At 37.0% G+C, this 5,396-nt stretch overlaps 1 long non-coding RNA gene across 3 annotated transcripts; it reads left to right on the top strand.

Annotated features, from left to right (window-relative positions):
* Window positions 1-727: 727 nt before the first annotated feature.
* On the top strand, window positions 728-5,172 carry LOC113061272 (uncharacterized). Of its 3 annotated transcripts, none has more exons than XR_003278335.1 (3): window positions 728-1,211; window positions 2,944-3,166; window positions 4,826-5,172. It is a non-coding gene; the product is annotated as an uncharacterized LOC113061272 (long non-coding RNA). The 3 variants fall into 3 exon arrangements; XR_003278334.1 differs by having other exon boundaries at window positions 4,775-5,172; XR_003278333.1 differs by having other exon boundaries at window positions 4,383-5,172.
* The last annotated feature ends 224 nt before the right edge of the window (window positions 5,173-5,396 follow it).

The raw sequence follows: 5,396 nt of genomic DNA, 5'->3' as shown, positions 1-5,396 counted from the left end.
AACAACACAGAGATATTTGAAGCAGTTTTACTCACCGCCTGTGGTTCCAACACACGATCGTGACCCTTTTTCGTTGGGACTGCATTATCCTTAAGAAATAAACGATGTGCAAATCCGGCGTTAAACTGGGCCTTGTTTGTAAAACAAGCATCTTCGAAATGCAGGGAACAAACAAAAACACTTGCACTACTCCGTTGATGCTCTGTAAAAATAAACTCCATCCACTGGTCCCTTAATGCTGTTTTTCTTTTGGTAATCTGTGCAGGGTTGTCTTGCCCTGGCAACCAAAAACACACTCCTTTTGTGACATTTCGCAACGCTCTCGCTCTGATCAGTGAATGTCTGTTGTTCTCTCAGTGCTCTGCTATACGGGAGCGCACGCTCTTCCGGCAGAAGTGCCCTTAGGACCCATATAAGGAAATTCCGCTCCTTCAAACGTCACACAGAGCCATACTCGAAAAAAACTTTCCGAAACTTGTGACAAACCGGAAGGAGTATTTTTGGAACAGAAATACTCCTTCAAACATACAACTTAATTTTTGAAACTTTGTCCATGTTTAGCATGGGAATCCAACTCTTTAACAGTGTAAAAAACTCAGTATGCATGAAATAGCATTTCACCCCCCCTTTAAAGCACCTGAAGCTCCCATCTGATCTGGGATGAGTTTTCTCAGAGCACACTACACATTCATTGTTGGGCAGGTCTCCATTTGAATATCAGGTTTACCCCACCTTTGTTTCTTGAGCACGAAATGTACCAAGTACCAGCCGCAACCCAATTAGTCCAGAGGTGGTTTCAGGCCTTGTCGAAAGCATGTACAGCCTCTGTAAGAGCGTTGCAACAGCAGCAGAAATAGACAAACCAGCACCGTAGAATCGGGCCAACACTACATCAGGGTCAGAGGGTGTGGTTGTCAACTAACTTGGGAGTCTCAAGAACTGGTACCCTTATTCATTCGTCCTTTTTAAGATCCTTAGGAGGATTAATCCTACCGACTGCTTCCACCCAGGTCTATGCACCCCCCACCCACCCTCACTTCACATTTCACATTTCACCTTTAAAGCCTTTTGTCTACTCTCCAATACCTAGTGGACTGAGTCCAATAACTATTGGAGGATTATAGTCCAGAGGAGCGGTCCTGGGTGCCAACTGGAGACATCTTGAATCCAAACCTTATCAGAGAATTAACCAATGGAATATCAGGAGCTATGTAAGTTTGGCAGTTTATTTGAGTTGTGTTCAATCCTGAGCCTACCCTTTAAGGATTATCTGAGTCATAGAAGTGCTATGTGTTGTTCCTCTGTTGGCATTTGGTTTACTTTGTTTTTGTTTTGCAAAGCTATGACTGCAAAGCTATGAGTTTTTTATTTGAAGACTGAGACCAAATAAAGAGTGTTTATATATATATATATATATATATATATATATATATATATATATATATATATATATATATATATAAACTATCTGGGACTCCTGGTTTACCTTTCTAGACAAGAGGTAGAGAAGTAGTATACTCTGATTGGAAGACCCAGGTTCAAGACCTACCTTGGACACTTTTGTTATGTTCTGTTTTGACAGTTCACCAGTAGTTGTTGAATTTCAGAGAAAACATGTAAAATCTGAATGTTTTTTGTAAATACAGTGGTCAAATGCTGTGTGGCCTCTTAATTTTCTGTGTAATTATAGCAGCAGTTCTCAGTTCCAGTCCTCACGCCCCCCTGCTCTGCACATTTTGTATATTTCTCTTATCGCTTCAGACGTTTGTTCTATTCAAACGTAAGTGCCCTGCGAAGTGGCCATCACAGCTGAATATCTGAATCAGGTATTAACAAAGAGAGACATACAAAATGTGCAGATCAGGGGGGCGCAAGGACTGAAATTGAGAACTGCTAAATTATAGCCACCTGACTAGTGACTGGTCTTTGTGTGAATATCCATAAAACTTATGAATTTATATAAGCAGTAGGCTATTTTAGAAAGAAAAGAAAATATATAAGGAGAATAAACTATGAATGTAATGCTATTGTGTGAATAATACATTATCATGTAATCAGTGCTACTGTATTCTGATTATTATGTTTTTTTTTAATTTTATATAATCTAATTACAAGTATTAAATTTTTGGAATCTGATTACGCAATCCAGAATACATGTAATCAGGTACTAACCAGTACTGTGCATTAATTGTACTTGAGCTTTTCATAAACAGCATCATATTTCTAGAAGGTTTTATGGTTTAGTCTGACTGACTCATATCCCTGTGAAGATGAGAGAAGTTTCTGAGGGGTTTAGTCATGCTGCTTGAATCTCCTCTCTGCCACAGTATGAGGTCAGGAATCTGTTTGATGTCTGCCTAGCCTATTTCAGGGAGAACCCTGATCAAAGTCAGTAAATGTGCAACTCTACCCCATTTTTGGCCTGTGCAGAGAGAGATGTATATGTCAACCTACTGTACCTGTGCATGCATCTTTCATCTGAAACTTTTTGTGGATTTGTAAAGCGAATTATGACAATATGTCGCAATTTTAACATCAATGTCAGTAAGTGATACATCTAGCAGATAATACATATAAGGTCAAACCACAATTTTATTTCTTCAGTTAAGGGGATAGTTTACCCAAAAAAGAAAATTCTGTCATTTGCTTTCTCTTATGTCTTCCCAAATCTGTATGACTTTATTTTGTGGAACAGATATTTAAATCAATAATACATAAGCAAATGATGTTGTACTCAGCTGATATTCCTTTGTATAATTACACCTCTGCGGTGATTATTCATGTTCCTAGAGGTGTCACTTATATTATGACACTGAATAAAAAAAATTGGTAATACAACTGGATGTAATGACTGAGCTATACTGACCAACTGTGTCATCTTCATTGTTGTGTTGATGGGGGATTAAAATTGTTTTGACATTCATTGTTTCTTCTTCACTGCAGCATGCAGATGCCCCGTCTGCCATTGTGCATGCCTCACTGTCCCCTTCCTTTCATCTGTGTGCATAATGGATGTCCATCTGTGAGACACTTATAAACAGAAGAAGGAGATGCAGATGTTAGCAGGACAATGCAGATGGCACACATCACTCTCGCCATCGTCGCATATCTGCCCTGCTGGCCCGCAGGCTGACCACATCAGATCAAAAACAGCATCTCTTTTTAGGTGAGGGTGCTTTTGAAAGTTTTGATTGAACTTGATTGTAGGGGTTTTTATTTTATAATATTCAAGATGGTTGATTATTGTTTATTTGCAAGCAGATTACAGATTAAATACATATGAATGCTTGTGCTGTTTGCACTAATAAATGAATTGCATTAATAATTACCATTGATTGTCAAAACAGGAATAGAAAATATTTTCCATTGCTAAACAGCTATCTATCTATATATCTATCTATCTATCTATCTATCTATCTAATAATAACAATAATAATAATTATAACCAATATAATTTTGAAACTCAAGTTTTCGATTTGGGTGAGCCCTAAACTTGAAACATGATGGAGAAGAGTACTGTAAAGTTTTATAAATTTTTACTCCTGCCATTAAAGTCATTTATATTTATGTATATAAATAACCATTTGATGCAAACTGTACACAGTGAAAATTGCATTTATTTGACTGAAATTTAGGAATCATCAGCCAGGTGAATATATAGATAGCGCAGTGAATGTTTATATGGTTACCAATGAATGTGACGCTAAATTTTTTCAAAACCTGTTGGATATTGACTTAATATCTTCTTTACCTTTTGGCTTTAGTGAGATTTCCAAAAGAAACAAACAAGAATGAACTTGTGAATGGGCAGTTTATTTATTTATTTATTTATTTATTTATTTTGAGTCATTCAGGCTACTGGCATTTTTCTTTACTTTTGTAGTATTACCTATTTTTATTTATTTATTTATTTATTTACACCTGCAATGTAGATTTTTGATTCTGAAGAAAACAAGTTAAAAACCACTAATTTAATATTTCATGTCTATATTACATTCACTTTAGTTTAACTAGTTTTTGAATTATGTTTTTGGCAAATAACATGTATTTCAGTCAAAGACTGGAATTTATGTAATTTGTGCAAAACTGTTTTATTGCTGTAGTACAAATAGGACCGTTTTGGTAGTGTTCTGTAAGGACGCATTGAGTAGAGTACAACATTTTCATTTGATTCAAAAGAGAAATGCTTATATGCAGTAAAAGGTCATATGAATTCAGGAACGAATGACAGTGACATCAGTTAAACTGTCAACATGTCAGCGGTAACCTTTTGGAAGAAAAATATGAAATTAGAAAATTGAGGAAATATTTCGGAGCAGCCAAGTATGCAATCATTGATCATTAATGAAGACCTTAAACTGTCCAGAGCTTTTAATTTGTAGGGGCCAGAGAGCAGCAGAGAGCATCTGTGGGAAGCAAATTGTTATTCACATCCACATGTTTGTTGAGAAATTGTTTGCATGATTTGATGTACTTTGAAAAGGTCGGTGTAGATACTGCTCACAGCAAATATAAAGTCAGGATACTGACAGGCACGTTTACAGTGATTTTAACAAATAGATGTATTTACCTTACAAATGACTTCACATCTGATGGATATGTGAAGATATTTGCAGGAAAACTCATTGGATTTAACTGAATTTCTACATAAATTGGTCACAAAAACAGACAAACACAGTCTGCTTAACCACTTAAAATGTACTGGAACCCATTTGTGATGGATAATAGCATTTCCCCAGCAGCGTACTGTCACACATTTGTGCTTTGAGAACAGTTTCACATCACCATCAAACTGAAAATTCAATTGGCTTTCACGTCGACCCAGAGAGGCAATGTTCCAGAGAGAATGAAAGACCATCTGTCTGCCAACTGAAGCTCAGCAGAAGTTGGGTGATGCAACAGGACAACATCCCAAAGCACAGTGAACCAGAATCGTTTGGAGAGGCCCAGTCACGTCTTGATGCTTGGCTTGAGCTCAAGAGAGAACTTCACACCAGATATCCCAAGAATGTTGCTGAAATTAAACTGTATCGTAAAAAGGTGCAAAAACTTCCACTATTTGTGGAGGTTATTACTGCCAAAGGGGGTTTAACAATTATTAAATCCAAGGTCTTTTCATGCTGAACTGTGAATGTTTAAATATAGTGTGTTCAATAAAGGCAGGAAGCATTACTGGTTGTGTTTTATTTAGTTGAGGCTGTCTGTGTTCCTGTAGCTCAAACAGTAGAGCACAGTGTGAGCATCAAAAGCGTTGTGGGTTTGATCTGTATAGGGAAATGTATGATGTGATCTGTTTAAAATACCTTAAAGCAGGGTTTCCTTAGGGTTCTGTGGTTCACAAACACTTAGGGGTTCGTAAGAGGCCTGCAAGTTCATCGGATTTGTGAGTTGATGAA

Source organism: Carassius auratus, chromosome 43 (genome assembly GCF_003368295.1).
Source record: "Carassius auratus strain Wakin chromosome 43, ASM336829v1, whole genome shotgun sequence".
Lineage (NCBI taxonomy): Eukaryota > Metazoa > Chordata > Actinopteri > Cypriniformes > Cyprinidae > Carassius > Carassius auratus.
This window is presented reverse-complemented; position numbering and strand designations above follow the sequence as displayed.